This window comes from Carassius auratus, chromosome 38, assembly GCF_003368295.1.
Source record: "Carassius auratus strain Wakin chromosome 38, ASM336829v1, whole genome shotgun sequence".
Classification (NCBI taxonomy): domain Eukaryota; kingdom Metazoa; phylum Chordata; class Actinopteri; order Cypriniformes; family Cyprinidae; genus Carassius; species Carassius auratus.
In genome coordinates this window covers 7,504,185-7,523,814 of record NC_039280.1, presented here as the reverse complement: position 1 = coordinate 7,523,814, position 19,630 = coordinate 7,504,185, and the positions used below count along the sequence as shown (strand labels likewise).

General features: G+C 35.1%; 1 pseudogene; it reads right to left on the bottom strand.

Annotated features, from left to right (window-relative positions):
- LOC113057476 (inactive heparanase-2-like) overlaps window positions 1-19,630 on the bottom strand; it is a 58,199-nt pseudogene that overhangs the window by 23,919 nt on the left and 14,650 nt on the right.

Genomic DNA, 19,630 nt, shown 5'->3' with positions numbered 1-19,630 from the left:
TTAACTGGATACGTTTGGGTTAGTATGATTTTTTAAAATAATTTAAAAGTTGTTCATTCTCACCAAGGCTGCACGTATTTGATAAAAAATACAGAAAATAACAATAATACTGTGAAATATTATTACAATTTAAAATATCTTTTCTCTATGTGAATATATTGAAATGTTGATGCTGAATTTTAGATGGTCTTCACTCCAGTCTTCAGTGTCACATGATCATACAGAAATATTTGTATGGAAGCTTTTTTCCAAAGCTTTTTTTAAAATGATGATAATAATAATGATAATATTAATAATAATAATAATAATAATAATAATAATAATAATAATAATAATAAGACTCACAATTAAGACCTTTTTCTTTTCTTCTAAAAATTGAAAAAAAAAAAAAAAAAAAAAAAAAAAAACTTTCATATACATATTTTTTATTATTATAGATATTGAAAACAGTTTTCCTGCTTAATTTTTTGTGGAAATCATGCTACATTTTTCAAGATTATTTGATGAATAGAAAGTTCAAAAGAACAACATTTATTTTAAATTAAATTAATATAAAAATAAATATAAAATTTCACTTTTGAGATATATATATATATATATATATATATATATATATATATATATATATATATATATATATATAAATATATATATATATATATATATATATATATATATGCGTGTGTGTGTGTTTCTTCCTTAATGATCATGGTCAATAGTAAAACAGCTGTGTGAAGATCCTTCAAAAATGATCCTCATTTGTTCCACAGTTTACTAATGACAGTATTTTCAGGTGAGCTATCCCTTTAAGACTTCTGATGCAACCTGACACACAATCACAAGCTAATAGGGAAACTGCCTTTGAATTATGACCTATATTGTTGTCAGGGCTTTGTAAACTATTTAAACAAGGAAACACTTTGGGAGGTGCACACTTGAAATCACAGCGAGGACGTTACAGAAGTCAAGTGGCGAACTTTATAAACATCACAGCCTGTGTGAGTGTGTGTTTGTGTCTGGGATAGAAACATCGAGATGCTGAGCTGTGGAGTCAATAGATTACCGGGCCAGGCAGAGGCCAGTGGAAAATATGAGGCATTATTATTATCCATTAAAATATTATGCTATCATTTACAAAAAGCACAAATAACACATAGTCATGAAGTGCTATCATGAAATAAATCATCACTTTGTGTCACACTGGCACGACCCACTCAATAAACATCCACTCGCAGCTAAACACTTATTTCTTTTTTGTTTCATTTGGACTCTTTGTTCACTTGAAAGTGTTTGATTTTGAATTAACAGCTCTGTAAAATCTGATTTAGTAACAGCTTTTAAACATTCAAATAGCTGTTCCAGTAATAACATGCTTTTATTAGAGTTAGCAAAGTGAAAAGATTCTGCTGAAAGGATAACTTCTTAACTGGTATTACGTGACAGATATTAAATTCTGATATTATTCATTTTCATATGAATTACATTTTACATTCAATACTAGCTTATTGTGTTGCTTCCTTTGTGTCGTATGACAGTCTCCGAGTGAAAGCAGAGATCTGTACGCCTGCAGTTTTTCTATGCAAACAGCTAGTAAAGATTTGACACGTGCAACATGTAGCCAATAAACAAACGATTAAGACAATATACGGTTTGTATACTTTCTTAAATCGGTCTCTGGTATTTTTATAGGTTTAGTGTTAAGTATGGAAAGTGTGCGATATTTCAGGCTACACTTGCTGTCAGTAACATACCTTATATTCGGTCTAATTTTATGCAAGGAAACCATATCATCATAAGATCACAGTTATTCAAGTCAAAGGTTTTATACGTGCTGTTTTGATATTTATAGAGAGACATTTGATGCAAGTGCAACATGAATGGGGCAATTTGCAGCATGTCTGGCACCGGACAATAGATGAATGAGTGTTTAGAGCAGATTACAAAATCACCAGGTGTCCTTTTGGATTCTGCTTTGTCAATTTGCCTCCTGACACAAGCCCTATTTGAATGGGATTCATTTTATATGAAGAGGTGGGGTAGTGTAATAATGATCAGTCCCAGAGCTTCCCTCAGATTTGTAAACCCATCTGAATTGCCCACGTCTGTCCTTTTCATTGCGTTGGTAAAGACTGCTTCTGTAAAAAAATAAATAACTACAATTCTTTAATCTCAGCTCATCCGGCTGACACTTTCCAGCCTGGAGGCTGTTATACATCAAGCACTACAAGTGTCTCAAGTGGATGGTTGTCAATGAGAAGACACTGGAAACAAAATATAGTTACTGTGTGCAGATTTAAGGGCCTTCTCTTTCAAATTTAGCATTTTCCCCTCAAACTCCAATAGTGTTTCTAGCTGGCATCTAAATAAATGAATAAATAAACAGAGAGCAAAAGACTAAGGACAATCACAGTATGTCAATATTTCTATATTTCCTATTAAACCCATCATGCTTTATATTTCCTGAATCCTCTGCAGTGAATGGTGCCATCAGAGTGATAATCAAAATAGCCAATAAAAACATAAAAACAATCCATAAAACTCTGGTCCATCAATTCATGTGAAGGGAAAAGCTGTCTGTTTGTAAGAAACAAATCTATCATTTCTGGCTATTTCTTCTAGCCAAAATATGATATGAGTCAGTTATCCATAAAAAAAGTAAAAAATCCACCAGCATATTGTTCAGAACTGTTTTGATTATAAATGGTGCTTGATTTGTGAATATTTCTCTCCTGAAGCAACTATTTGAAGTTAAAAATGTCTAAATGATTGATTTGTTTCTTATAAACACATATATTCTGGATTATTTACATTACTTGTGGATTATTGTGATGTTTTCATCAGCTGTTTGGACCATTCTGACGGCACCCATTCACTGCAGAGGATCCATTGCTGAGCAAGTGTTGTAATGCTAAATTTCTTCAAAACTGTTTAGATGAACAAACAAACTCGTATACATACTGTATAGGATGGCCGTGGGGGGTTGATCAAATTTCAAGTGTGAGGTTTTGACAATTGGACACAAATTAATCACTGCTTGATGGGATAGATGCTTCCTTTTTCTTCCATAAACACAACATGTCAAAAATATAATTTGTGAATCTGCAACGGTAAGGACTCACCATTGCCGAGCTCCCAGGAGATGTTGTATTTTTTGCCGGCGCTGTATTTGAGCAGACTCAGAGCACTGGAGGCGTTCCATGAGTTGTCAGGGTTTCTGTGCAAGGCATTCAGCCCAAAGATCAGGTGCAGTCCCGCGCAGTCGGCAAAGTTGTAAAGTTTGTCTAAAGACCTGGCTGGGAAAAAGCCAGACACAGCTGTAAAATAGATACTTTCTTTTTTTTATATCATAATAACCATTTTACATTTTAGTCTGAACTTTGGACTGTTGTATATTGACTATAAAAAAAAATACATTTATAAAACTACTGCTATCATTATTATTGTTGTTAATTATAATAAAAATATTATCATGATTAACATTTTCAGTATTATTTATTTATTTATTCATTATTACATTGAAATTTTAAACTTTAATTTAACCTTTAAATACTTCAAAACAAGAACGCACATGACTGGATAAATTTAAGAAAACTTTTGCTCTTTTGATACACAGGGTAAAAGCTAACCCACAAACAGAGCAGATTAAAGCAAATAAAAAACAGAAACGCATCAAAGAAAGTTTTCAAATTTTAAATCTGCCCCACAGACAGACATGATAATTCTGATTTTGCTAATGGACAGCCGTTGGCCGGTGTTTGGAAATTCTATCCGTTAAGAGCAGCAAAAATAAACACAAATATTTCACTACCCTTTGACTTCATTTCCTGTGTTTTAAAAGGAAGCAGATGAAACCAAGAGACACGCACATGGAGCCTCATCTTGTCCGTGATGGAAGATTCTGAGCTAAAGGTCATTTATAAAAAGTGGATACTCCGTTATTTAAAGTTGGTACCCACAGTAAAGTCTTGGTTTATTTCAAAAGTTGAGTCAACTGTATTTTTCATTTCAAGAAGCATTTTTTTCCCCTATTCCACAAGAGTTCCCATACTCTTTCTGTCCCTGTTTATTATATATTTTGGCTAATTTTATTATGCTTTCATTTAATTTAATTTAGTGTAGCACAGCTTCGGGGAACACATTTTACTGCGTTTAAACCCTTTTTCTCAAATTACTCACCAGAATCAGCACAAAAAATGTGAAAAATGTTTGCAGATTCTGTCTGGGCATGGATTCAAGCAGCTAACATCATAGAATATTCTTGGCACTTGTGCACCGAAAAAAAAAATTGCTATTACATCTGTTTAGATATTCAGTTCATTCAATAAATATTTATGACTGCGGCATGGGCAGAAGTTCTATTTCTCTCATGAGCTTTTACGGACAGATGAATCAAAACAGAATCACTAGAACAACCAACAGGCAGATAACCAGTCAGCACGGCTAGCAATTCAAAGACAGAAATGAGCATTAGCGTGACTGCTAAACTTCAGTTTAATTGTGTAGTCGTCTTTATAGCTTTTACCACATCTTGAAACATCGACACTAACGGCAAAGTGTCATTTCTTAAATAGCCTACTTAAATACTCTAATCACATGTGCAGATGTACAAAGTCTCATAAAAAGATCCAACACCCAGCTTCCCTGGGTACCAAACTATAAAAGCTGGTCTTTTAAATCAGCACTTTAAAGCAGCAGGGAAATGTTCTAATTACAGACTCGTTAAAATATTACCATAATGAGGTCAAGATTATGTTTAATTCAAACAAGCAGTCAAACACCAATGACGGACCTTTTATCACTCTTACTTAACAGGCATTCAGACATCAAACAAATGCAGTTATGGACTTGTTTACTAGAGTTAAAAGGCTTTGATACAGTAAGCATTCCATTATATGTATTCATTATATTATATGTATGTATTCAATATTTATATGTATTCATTTATGTATTTAGTTATTTATTTTGCACAAAATGTTAGACAACCTTGGCAGCTCTATGGATAATTGTGGGAGTTCTGCTTGTTGTGCAGCCTTAAGCGCTGTGAGGTGATTAAAACGGCGCAGTATATCAAATACAGGTGGATAGAAAGCAGGACTGTGCTGTCAGGGCCGGGGAGGAAACAGATCCAGATGTGGGTTCGTTCCTCAGGTAACTCACAATCTCCCTCCACGTCGTACTCTGGATCAGGTAGAGAACCAGAAACCAAGTTAAATGTGCTTCATTCATTTGTAAATGCAGGGCTGATTTTTGAGTTTTTGAAATATTAGGACTTTGCTGCTCTGAATATCAGCATCAGTATAAACACAAGGTTGTGATGAAGTCTTGTAAACAAGAAGTTAATAAGTTAATAAAGCCAGTAACTTTCTTTATAGACAATTTGACTATTTTTTCTGCACCAACAAAACTAGTTATGATAGAAACAATCTAAACGCTTAAGATAGATAGATAGATATATAGATAGATAGATAGATAGATAGATAGATAGATAGATAGATAGATAGATAGATAGATAGATAGATAGATAGATAGATAGATAGATAGTAATAGATAGATAGATAGATAGATAGACAATGTTACAGTTTTCACTCAGTTACTACTGTGCTGTAGTGTGCGTTTTTTTCTTTTCTTTGAGGAGTAAATCTCATTGATAGAACAGCTAGTTTTCCTAAAAACAGCTAGTTTGATCAGTTCCATATTGCTGAGCTACAGTAATAAGGTAATTAGTGTTTAAGCAGCATCCTGAGCCAAACTCTCCCTAGAGCTCTGAATGGACGAAGAACAACAGAGAACTCAAGTATTTCCAGAGACATCAGCTCTTTTGCTCTTATGCTCTTTCTTTCTTTATCCCTCAAGTTCTGTGGCTTTCTCTCATTCTCTCTGTTTTTCTTTCTTTTTTGACTGTTTTACTCCTTATCAGTAGTACATTTAAATAATAAGAAATGTCAAAGAGACAAAGCCTACTGGGAAGGATTAGAAAATAATGTTGAGTTTGGATAACTGTGAAGCTTTTCTCGCAGGTTAGCCTGCCACCTGTAATTCATTCTTTATCAGTAAATTACAATAGGAATAAATCAGTAACATGCATTGCTTAATAGTTTTAATCATTATTTTACTCACACAAAGAGCCTAACTCTCAAGATCACATCTTATGTTTTGAATTACATTTTAGTTTATTCAAAAGCATTTAAACTCCATTTATGCGTCATACGAACACATACATGTAGTTTCTAAGCGAAACAACAGCAGACTCCCACCGATGTGTTTCCATTGCAGACTCAGAACTGGGAGTCTGTATAGAAAACAAAGTGATTTCTGGAATATTAAATTAAAGGGATGGTTCTCCCAAAAACTTTCTGTCATTTACTCACCCACAAGTTGATTTAAATCAGTAACCTTTCTTCTGTTGAGCACAAAAGAATGTTGAGGGTAGCCACTGACTGAAGTCAAAATATAAAAATATCAACGGACAAAAGAAACTCGTTTGGAACAACTGTCCCTTTAAGTATTTATATTATTAACAGCCATAAATCATAAAATGGTCATCATGGGTGTGCCATTGATTATTATCACAAACTAAAGCACAACATATGTCTATTTTTCAAACAATGGACCTCATTCATGACACACAAGCAAAATACTTTTTTGGAAATTGTTTATAATGATGTTCTGATGTAAATTTTGGGGTTTGTGAATTATTTGTATTTGTAAAAAAAATGCTTCTTGTAAAAGGCGAGTAAAATATCCAAATATCTTGTGTTCTTTAAGACACTACATTTTAATAGCACGATAAATATATATTTCAGTAATAAACAAAAATGACTGAAAACTGTGTTGTCCGTTATTATTATTATTATTAGCACTTTTAACTCTTATCAATATCTGAGATTTAGGAAGTGTTTTTTTTTTTCTGGAAGGCCCATTTTATGCACAATTTCCTCCACATTTTGGCTGATCATATTTCAGAACGTTTTATGAATGCGGCACAATGAGTGAGTAGTGCACTTCACTGCATGGCAATAAAAATGTACTCATACTTTTGCTACACAGCACTGCACAGCTTAGCTAGTGTGAATACCGTAGTTTGTTAATATGGGTGCCAAAATAAATATGCACCACATACACTGCTTTTGTGTGCTGTGTGAAACAGGCCTTGGTTACAAAACGCTGCCAAGGAGCTCTTCGATAACTTTGGCTAATGCAGTACAACTATGAGTATGAACGCATGGATGTATTTAAAAAAATGGTGCCTTTGAAGTCTCTTGGAGTCGACTGTGTGAACTTTTGTAGCAAGTTCAGCAACTGCTGAACCCAATGAGTAGAACTAAAGTGCCGGATCCCCCCTCTCCCAATGTAATGGAAACAGAAAGGGTCTGGATATTGTCAGGGTAGCTATCTGATCACAGACATAAGACTCCCATAACAAACTGGACTGCACCAGAGCGCTACGGCTCATTTCTGAGCCAGCTTATTTCCATTCATGACACGTGATTACCTACAGCAACTATCAGGACATGTACACCCAAAATCCCAAAAAGAGATCAAAGCACTTCCATACCAGGAAAACATCTCTAAATCCATGACTATAGGGCTCTTTCCATAGAAGATGTTTTCAAGTGGAGAAAAAAACTATGAGAAGTAAACTGCATGTTTGCTACACAGTGAAGTCCAAAAGACTGAGCAAAAAATGCGATATTTCTCTCATTTATATTATATTTTGATTTCGCAATGCAGCATCAGATGTTTGGACCTCTCTGTATGTTTTAAAAAACAATATGTGGCCCATTTCATAAAATGAATTAAAAAAGGCCAGATTGCTTTTATAATCATACGCCACATGTACATGCTGTTCACATTCCTCACCATGTAATCAATTCTAATTGCACGCAAGCCCCTCTCACAGAATCCCATTACATGGGACGCAATTACATTAATTACATGGGATGCATTCTTCAGCGTTCATATCAAAAGGACAGTGGAGAAGTCATGTGGGCTTGTGTTACACCTAAACACTAAAGGAAATGTACACTTGTACACTACTGAACACTTCAGAACAAATGATGAAGCTGCTTTTAAGTGAGATATGCCAAATGAGCGATGCAAACAAATTTAGCTAAGTGGATTTTGATTATACAGTAAAGATAACCAGATAAATTATAGCACAACTTTAAAAAAATCTGTGAACTTTAAATAAAAAATTACTTGTCTGCTTTAATTGAACTACAATATTTATATAGCAAGTTTATTTTCTATAAAAGTTAGTTATGTCTATCTGAAATCTGAAACACATGACAAATTAATAACTTATTTATTACAGTGCATAGATAGCAAGACAGTTAACAACAGAAATAAATCTTAAAATACAAAAGAGCATTATCTATATTATCAGAGTGGTATGATCTTAAGAATAATGGATCTTTATTGGAAATGACAGAACCTCTAACATCAGTGCAGTCTTTCCATTACACAAAAGGTTCTTTATAGAGGAAAAAGTTTCTCTGGAGAGCCCAAATGGTTCTTCTGCAATCAATGCGAAAATTCCATTTTGAAATCTTTGTTTTTAAGAGTGTACTTTGCAGGCATTAAAAGTAATCAAGGTTGTACATGAAAACAAAGTGTGGGGAGTTCAATCAGTCATTCGCTTTTAATTTGTTTATTTAGCTACATGAACTGTCTAAACACCGATTAACTTGAATGAATCAGACTTTCCACAGTAATTTGGATTCATCTTAATGAACCAAATCTTTTGAATCAGTTCAAAAATTTGTTCAGATTAGCTGATCGATTCTTGAGTGATTTTACATGTTACATCATTACTCCAGTTGGTGGCCACAACTAAGTGTGCAATAAGCTCATTAAAACACTCAACAAAAAAATAAAAAAATAATTCACTTTTCATTGGCTCATTTAGCTATATGAACTGTAAAAATACATTGATTATTAACTTGAATGAATCAAACTTTCCACAGCAATTTGGATTTATCCTAAAGAAAACAATTTCCGATTAGTTGATTGATTCGTTGAGTGATTTTACATGTGGCATCGTTACTCCAGTTGGTGAAGACAATTTGTCTAGACAATCTATTCCAAAATGTATTTGAATCATACTGTACACCTATTTTTTCTACAAGTAAAAAAATACAATTTGACAAAATAAACTATTGAAAAACAAAAATAACCTAAATAATTGAACAAAATCCTTACCTCGTTTTAATTGCGTATAGTCAAAAAGCGATTTTGGTTAACGAAATACGAATCAGTGCATGGAAGTGAACGATTCGTTCAGTAAAGATCTGTAAATCAGTGAAACAAATGACCATCAATAATTTAAGCATGTGCTATTGCTCCCTAGACATAGTTTAGTCGATATAGCCACAGACCATTTACATTTCTTCATACAGTGTAAGAAATGAGTAATCACTGGTTCCGCATGTTAAGCTCTCTGTGTTGCTAAACTGTGAGAGAGCTTTTCAGTCATTGGAAGTTAATGCTATTATTTAGCTTATTTTAATTCCCAGCTCTCTTTAAAGCAATTTCAAGTTTAATTGTTCAATTGCAGTGGAAAAATAACCATGGCTAATTATGACTAATGACTACGGATGCCGGACAAATCCTCGGTTTGTGAAGAGGACGGATACTATCCCGACCCTCCATCAACGCTCCTTTCGAGCAAAAGAAAACACCACATCACTACGTGCATTACTTAGTGCTCAGTTTTATAGGCGCGCTCTTTTAAACCATTACAATGGCGACCTGCTTAGTTACTAAAACGTTAAACAACAACTAATATCCTGTTAAATCGTAATGAAAGGCTTCTGAACTCACTTTCCATTCAATTTTTCAACCACACAAGCTTGCTGTTATTCCAGCACTCAGGAGCAAGACTCAATCCCACCGCACATCAGTTTTAGGAGGGATCGGTTTGAGGCATTTCAGAGACCCCCATCAAAGCGCTCCAGTGATGTACGACAGGCTTCCCTTCTAAATAAGTGCTAGGAAAAATGAGGTGAAAATATGGTTTCAATAGTTGGGCTGTGCCTGTGGTAGTCTGTAGCACACGGTCCGTGTCACACAAACCCAAGTGCACTCGTGTTTATAAATACAGAATTACACAGAGACCCTGGTTTGATAGGGCTTGATACACACTCAAAACCGCTCAGGTCAAACCACTTTTGTGTTTGGGAAGAATGCAAACTATGAAGACACCTGTTTTTAATTCAATATGGCGTGTTTGGACTGCGTACACAGCTATCTATGAGCTTTACGTCTTTATTGTTCTTATGGCACATCGAAAAGTATGTAACTTGTGCACAGAAGGCCACATTATTTTGTGTGCATATGCACACATACATGCGTGAGTATATACATGTCTGTGCATGTGTATGTACATGTGTCTGGCCATGTGGCTGGCAGTGAAGGAGAGCAAGAGCTGACTGATATGTTAACATCTCAGAACACACTCTGGTGTATAAACATCCACACACGTTTGTGTACACTAATTAATCTTCCCCGTGAGGCTGCCTCATGCATAAGCACATGGTTCGGGCAGTGCAGGACTGCCGCGCTGGACTTTGATTTCCTGCTAGTGTCAACAGTCCTGGGTGCAGGACTGATTGGAGCTGCATTTGATGAATTCAAAGACGAGCGCGTGTGCCAAATTACATCAACCGCTTTAAAATGTCTTATATAAGATCCAAATTCAAACCAAAACCACTTGTGGGGGCAAAGTTGACCAAGAGACTGCACCAAGACTTTCTAAACATGTCCTTCAAGTATTAGTGTTGAAATGCATTATTGTGACATGAAATCAGACCTGCGATAAGAATCATAAGCCGAAACCTAAAAATGTAAATATCTTGTCTTCCAATTTGAATCTTTCACAGTGAGTTTTTTTTTTTTCTTTTTCTCGGATGTGAAATACTGCCTTCAAGACCTTCTGGAAAGCTTGCACTTATGAACTTGAAAGTCATATATACCACATACCTAAGTGTTGGTGAGAAAAATATTCAATTTACTTGATCAAAAACATAGTAAAAATAATGTTGTAAACCATTATGAACATGTTTTTATATTTCTATTTTAATATATTTGATCATGTAATTTATTCTTGTGAAGGCAATGCTGAATTTTCAGCAGACATTATTGTCACGTGTCACGTATTACTATTAAATACATTTTTATTACAAAATTAAGAAGCAAATTACAGTATATTCTATGAAAGGTATGATGTCCATTTCCTAAACAGGGTTTTTATAAAAAAAATATATAATAATGATAAATATTAGAATTACATCCTCAAACACATAGATATACCCCATTCATATTAATGCTATGTCCACCATGTCATGTTTATGTCCACTCTATCGGATCTAAATGGACGACAGGGTGGACATTTTTAGCTTCAATTAGCATATTAGCTTAAACTGACTCGCTAAATATTTAATCTGATTGTTGAAGAGAATTTGGAGAATTTAAATTTACATATTTTGAAAATACTGTATTCAAATCATTTCTGGCATATTTTAAGCTCTGGGGTAGACATGTTAAGCTTTGGAAAAAGCAAGTAAGTAAACTCATACGAAGAAAATTTCTCAATTTAGTCAAAGTCATCAAATTATTCACCTCAGCCGTTGAAATTCCTGCCACTGAAGAGACAAAAAATCTGTTGTCCTGATGTCACTAAAGGGGATTGCATTTTCTTAAAGGGGCAGATTCCCCAATAAGACAGGGTGGACAACCATTCAAGGGACATGGACAAACTCTTATTTTGTTTTTAATTTAAAATATAGTTTTTATTACCAAATGATCAATACACTCAGATGAGTAAACTCTTATATTACAAAATATTTATAAGAGAACTATATTTTAAAATTTTATGATTTGACAATATTCTACTATCATTCCAATTTAATGAGCAGTGCATGGGACAAAGCAAAATAACATGGATCATCTTACACAAAACTAAAATAAAATCTAGAAAATGTATCTAAAGAGCCAAGTAATGCTTTTGAATGTATAAAACAAAGCCTAATATAACACACCCTTCATAGTCATTTTTATTTTAAGTTATCATGGCAAATGGGTTATTTATGTACAGGACACCATAAGGCACCCTACAGTGAAATACCAAACATTTTTACTGTCACTTTTTATCAATAAAAGTATTATGTATTACAACATATCATTTCAATAAAAAAAATGAGATAGGGGAGATTGTTTGCATAAATGAAGATCTGATTGCTTCCCCTCACAGACACGGAGAGCCAGTGGTTAGTTTTGTGTTGCCAGACGTTTTACTGTCAGCATAAGGTCAAATCCAGTTTCAAATCTAGATGGAAAAAATGTAAAGTGACAGTTTGTTTTGTTATATGCCATTTAAAATAAAAAAGACTAGTTGAATGCATCTGTTAAACTGCAGGTGTGGAAATGGTGATAGTTCAGTCCATTCAATTCTTTTTAGTGAATCAGATCAAGCAAAAAATATAGAAACAGTATAACAAGTACATACAAGATTATGACTTAAAGGTAGCATTGTTCATAATAACAGATCTTCAAAGAAAGAGAGAGTTCATTATCAGTCAGCATAATTATTATGTCATCATTTGAAAGGTTTAAAGAGGTTTGCATTTGTTTGTGGTGTCAGGGAGACATGATAAATATGAGGACATAGGAAGATCTCTCAAAGATTTTCACTTTAATTTCTGCACAGAAATGATCAGGTGAGCATTGAAGAGCCACGGGCTACATTTATAATCACTGCAAGGAACAGCAAAAATAATTCAAAACCAGTTGTCTTCAGCAATCTTTCAGGATAATACAATTATGCCATAATCTGATAATAATAATCTGATGCTTGATGAATGAAACAATTACAGCATAGCACTAGAAACAACCCTAAAGCCATGGATTTGATTCATCAGGAACCAAATTAGCTAAAAATTAACTAAAATGTCTACTTTGAATCTAATGCAAGTTTCTTAAAATAAAAATGACTGCCAAATGCATAAATGTGTAATAGCTTCAAATTTAGATTATCCAATAAGAGTCATAACTAAATAGGCCTTTTCACAGGCCATTCTCATCTCAGGACTGAGCAGCTCCTTCAAATACAGTACCTGCCAACAGATCCTAATTACCTAATAATGCCGTAATTACACCAGGATCTATTTAAAGAGACAGTGCAGATAAGAAGGGTGAGGCACTGGAAAGCCCTTGAGCTGTTTTACATCACCTCTTCAAAGGATTTCCTTCCTCAGACAACATAATCAGTGTGACCTGTCCTTCACAGAAAACATACAGATCGCCTGCCTTCGTCTTTCAGCTCTGTGGGAGCTACAGGAACGGTTTCATTTACACGCAAGCCACTCTCACACAAAAGGAACCCCAGTGACATGTTTGTTTGTGTTTTTCAGCTCTAAGTGACAGGATGTTTCATGAATCGTCTTTATGCAGTAAATCATCGTCTGGGAATGTAAGCGCTTGCAATAATGCGGAGTATAGAGATTTGAGGGAAGAAGAAGAAAAAAAAACATCTGTCCGATTAGCTTAGCTGGTCCTCTCCAAGTAAAATCATCTGAGGCTGAAAGAAGAGGAGTAGATGGCGCTGACCCGATACATGAAGCGTGAAGGATACAACGTACTATGCAAAATTCCCTAAATGGCAAGCAATAATTCAAAACAGCTCTCCGGTATCTGAACAAATGTTCTTTGTGATTAAATACTGCACCATTGAAGAACATATCAATGCCAAAAAAGATGGGGAAGATAGTATGTGAAGATGTGCTTGCTTCCCCTCACAGACATGGAGAGCCAAAGGTTAGTTTTGTGTTGCCAGACGTTTCACTGTCAGCATAAGGTCAAATCCAATTTTTGGTCTAGATGGAAAATGCAAAGTGACAGTTAGTTTTGTCATGTGCCACTTGAAATCAGAAAGGCTAGTTAAATGTAGTAGTTAAACTGCAGTAGTATAACATATATACAATATAGATTTATAATAACTGTTACACTGTTAAGTAATACTTAACATTTTGGTAACACTTTAGAATAGGTAACACATATTAGTTGCATATTAGCATGCATATTACTAGAATATTAGCCATATATTGGTAATAATTAAGAACATATTAATGTTTTATTCTGCTTGACCTTATTCTACATCCCTAATCTTACCCAATATCTACACCTAACAACTACCTAACTAACAATTAATAAGCAGAAAATTAAGAATTTATTGAGAGAAATGTCGTAGTTAATAGTTAACAAGTGAACAAATTAACAAATTCTAAAGTGTTACAGTTGTTGTTGTTTTTTGCTTTGTTTTTTAAATAATTAAAAATCTGTATTTAGCATGGATGAATGAAATTGATTGGAACTGACAGTAAAGACATTTATTGTTACAAAAAAATTATATTTTCAAATAAATGCTTTTCTTTTGAAGTATATTTAATCAAATCATTTTTTTAAAAATGGTTTGCAAAAACATATTGCGATAATAACGGTGATAATGATAAGAAATGTTTCTTGATTTCTGAAGGATCATGGGACACTGACTCACTTAGAATATATTTAAATAGAAAACAGTTATTTTAAATTGTAATCATATTTCGCAATATAACTATATTAACTGTATTTTTGATCAATAAATCCAGCCTTTATGAGCACATAAGACTTCTTTCAAAAACAAAAATCTTACCGACAGCAGTCTCAAAAGGCTTAAAAATGTCAAGATATTTTATAACCCTAATCATGACCGAATTTCATGATGCATCACATCATTTTCGAAAGAATCATAATTAACCATTGTCCATGCAAATATTTACACCCCTACTGATTACAGTTTACACAGCGTATGAGTCAAAACACCAAATCCACCACCAAGCAAAACAGACAAACCACCTGCACCAGTTATCAAATATGGAACTCGTTTTCTGGAATTATTCCTCCATATACGCAGGACACGTTGAAATGATGAGTTACCGTAATGACTCATCTTCAGTCGCTGACCTCAACTCTGCATCAGAGGTACAGACGTAAATAGCAGTTAGGTCTCTAGTAACTGTGTCTGACAACGCTGGAATAGACTTCAGTACTGCGACGCATGTTTCCACCAGATGCTCTCTCAAAAGAACAGAGCATTTTTCCAAGCATTTTACCTCAATAAATACCTTCCAAAGATACAAGCCATCAAAACATTAGTCTTGGGTTCCCATTGTAAATTCTCAAGTACCGTAGACAGATCACGCTTACCCTAGTCAAACATGTCAGCCGCCTGAAACAGACATCAGCTCGTCTGACTTCACTGCACAAGTGTAACGCGTCTGCTGAAGCTTCAAAACAACCTGGAAGCAAAGCAATTTCACAACTTGATCTCACAGACCTCTGTTTGTCTTGTTCTTTATATTTATAAACCTTATAATGCAATTTCAAGAGGATCTCATTTAAATTTGAGGTACACGTAGACTGAATTCGTTTTTTTAATTTTCACTCAAAAGTTTCACATTTAATTACAAGAAAAGGAAAGTAAATAAAATTGCATGTAAAATGTTGACGAAGAAATAGTCACTACATGTAAAACATAACCTTTGTTTTGTCTACAACACTTTACTTAAAGCCTTTTTTAATGCATTATAAAAGTAGTTAAATGCATTATTTATGCATTTTAACACACCTTATAATGCATTGTACAATCTCATGAAAAAACTGTAGCCACAGTTAATTCATCATAAATTCATTGTTACACTATGCATTTTTAATTACGTTATAATTATTTACGACAAGATATAAATGTATTGCAATTCACATTATTACACTGCATTATAGCCTGAATAACCATTTATAATGCATTATACATAAAGGTTTTCAGTAAGTGTATTCGCAGTGCGTGCACACAATCGGACAGGGACTTAAAGGGATGGTTCACTTTCCAATTAAATTTTGATATGTTTTAGCTTACCTCAAGGACATCCAAGATGTAGGTTTCTTTGTTTCCGCAGTATTTCCCATTTTGATATTTTTAGGTCAAACCGTTCTTGTCTGTGACTCATATAATGGAGGTCTATGGTCACCACTAGGGCTGAAACGATTCCTCGAGTAACTTGAGTAACTCGATTACAAAAAATGATAGAGGCAAATTCCTCTGCCTCTAAGCTTCTTTTAATTTATTTTAAATCTTACATCAGGTTCTTTCACAATGATTTTTTAAATGTGAAAACGCATTTACGTCACCCAGAAAGCGGAAGGAAACAAGCGCTGTGTCCGAAATCGCATACTGCAAGGAGTCAGCAGTGTTCTGATTTCAGGGCGCGGGCAAACGTAAAGAGAACGTCGTGGCGTGTGTCTATTGCAAGAAAGAGCTGGCATACCACAACTAGGGCCCTATGATTTCCGCGATGCAGAAAACGTGGAGGGAATCGCGGAATCCAGTCATAAAAACAGAATTTACAGTTTAACATGGAATTGCACGGAATTCACCACATTTTTAATGAATTAATCAAAAATAGGTCATGCACAGAGAAGTCCAAATTAAACAAGTACACATTGATGACCTAAGACACTCAACGAGTGGTTTGTGTAAGAAAACGAACAGTATTTATATCGTTTTTACCTCTTATACACAACCACGTCCAACTGATATGAGGGCGCGCGTGCTTCCTGATGTCGTGACTCGTGTGACGTTTGCACATGCTCTGGCTTAATCTGTGCAAGCGCGGAAAGCCCCGGAAGTTATCTCTTGTGCGTGCACGTCACTCATTGTTTACACTTAATGTCTATGGTTTACACAGAGATTTTGAAAGTGTTACCTTTCACTGTGAAGATCTAAACATATTTAGACGTACAGGAAATTGCAATGGAAGACGATTTCAATATATCAACGTTGAATTTTTTTCACAACCATATCTATTTGAACCAGAAAACACAGATCAAGTATTCAGAGCGATGGAGGAAGCATCCGCTGCAGCAGCATGTCTTCAGGCCTCAGAGAGACAGAGATCTCTTCAAAATTGGTGGTGTTTTAGTAGCAAGTGTTGTGAGATGCAGACAGAAGTGGAGAGCATATGTTGTCACAAATGGAACAACTACAAGATGACGAGGAGGACATTGACAGTATCGCATCACACACCTGCCTGACTGAAGATCCTGAGTTTTCTCCACTGGTGAGTCACAGCGTTTTACACGTTGTGTTTTGTTTGCCACGTATAAACTGGTGGCGACGTCCAATTCCAGAGGGACCCAATGGCACGCTTTCAATAGAGTAAGTAATGTGTTGTATTTTTACTATAATCGCAACGGTTATAGGGTGCATTAAAAAGATTCAGATTGGTGGCGTATCGTGTGGTAAACAATAAACAATGAGTGACGTACACATGCGAGAGATCACTTCCGGCGCTTTCCGCACTTGCGCAGACTAAGCCAGAGCGCGCAACACGTCACACACCAGGAAGCTCGCATGCCCTCAGATCAGTTGGAAATGCTTGTGTACAAGAGGTAAAAACAATATAAATATTAGGGGTGCTCCGATCACGATCGGCCGATCGTTAATGCGCATCTCGTCAGTAAAGCCGGTTCTCTTATCAGCAGTTAATTCCATCAGGTGCGTGATTTCACATAGAGCAGCTGTTACTACACAGAGCCGTTGTTAACTGAGAAGATGCGCCAAAAAACGCTGAAAATGAAGTGGATTTGCGCATATTCTCTATTAACAACGGCTCTTTGTAGTAACAGCTGTTCTATGTGAAATCACGCACCTGATGGAATTAACCGCTGATTAGAGAACCGGCTTTACTGACGAGATGCGCATTAACGATCGGCCGATCGTGATCGGAGCACCCCTAATAAATACTGTTCGTTTTCTTACACAAACCACTCATTTCGTGTCTTAGGTCATCAATGTGTACTTACGATGGGGAACTATTCAATTTGGACTCCTCTGTGCATGCTCTTTGAGGTGGTGACAATAGACTTACATTATATGAGTCACAGACAAGAAAGGTTTGACCTAAAAATATCAAAATGGAAACTACTGCGGAAACAAAGAAACCTACATCTTGGATGTCCTTGAGGTAAGCTAAAACATATCAAAATTTTATTTGAAAGTGAACCATCCCTTTAAACGTTCAATTTTTAAGTTTCATCAGCTCCTAAAATGCAAATACATTTATGTCTTCCTAAATCTTTACAAATATTGTGGTTATTTTGTATGAATTCGTGATGTGATTAGTACAGTACCATTAAGATGAAAGAGGGAAAGTGAGAACTGCTAAAATTTAAATGTGTATCTTGAATGCAATGTCCACCACTTAGATAAAAGCATCTGCCAAATGCATAAATCAATCTATTTATATATGAAATCCTGTGCATTCAATTCATCAACATATGTCCATCTCTGAAGCTCTACGGTACAAAGTTTTTCCATTTATAAAAGCTGTTCATATATTAATTTTGAATGTAACACTATCCCAGCATTATTTTTTAAGAATCTAGAATCACACTTGCATAAACACCTCCAAAGAGCAATGGGATCATGTTGGTGACATTGACAACGCCATTATTAAAATGTTCAGCACTCGAAGCGGCTGCTAATTGTGCTAATAAAAGTAGCACAATGGGGCTCCAGCACAGTAGAGGTGCTCTGTTGGCCTTGTGCTGTGCTCAGTCAATGGGCCCTCTCCATCTGCCTTTGCTTAGAGCCGTCAGGTCTTGTCACTCAGGTTTAAGGTGAACAAAATAAAGCAGAGGGGTTTTGGTTAGCCCCTCCTGACTGGAGGCTGTTTTAAAGCACTCCAGACTGCCACAGAAAACTCAATTTTACTTTTCCTACCCATGTTCACTAGACCAGAGCAAATTTCATTACATGTTTATGGACTTATAAAAATTCTTGCAGAATACAGCTTTATTCACACGTGGTTTCATCGAAGCTTGCAGAATCTGATGTGCGTTGAGGTCTTCGAACCGTTGTTGCAGTGCTGACATTTAGCCACATATTTTAGTTTCATCCAGTTTAGCTGAATCCACTTCAAAGCTTGATAGATTTCAGCTTTCTAATAGTGCACCCTGATAGGGAACAGATCAACAAATCACAAATCTGTGAATGTGGTGAAAGATCTGGGCCGCTTACCCAAAGGTTCTAGTTTCAGACCGCAGAAAGGGTATTTGAATGATTCTTCCTACAAAAATGAAAATTCTGTTCCTCACCTTTGTGTTGTTCCAACTTCCAACCCTGTAAGACTTTCTTTATTATGTGGAACACAAAAATATATTTTCAAAATAATTTCCGAGCTGTTTTATTTATTTATTTTTTCCTTACAGTGACGGTTGTTGCCACCATTCACTTTTTTATTGTATGTTGCTTAATAGCTGTTTTTGTGTTCCATGGAAGAAATTATGTCATAAAGCTTTGAAATGACATGAAGTTGAGTACATTTGTGGCAACTATCTTCTAAATGAATGCTTTTGTAGATTTTTTTTTTTTTACTATTCCTTTGCCAAACATATTTAACTTTATGTAACTGGGGAAAATAGCCATAAAGTGTTTGTTTTTCCCCAGTGATATGAATTTATGCTTTAGTCATAGTAATAATATGATATAAAGATATTGTACATGCTGTTCAGAAAAAGCCTTTATTCCAAACCTTTA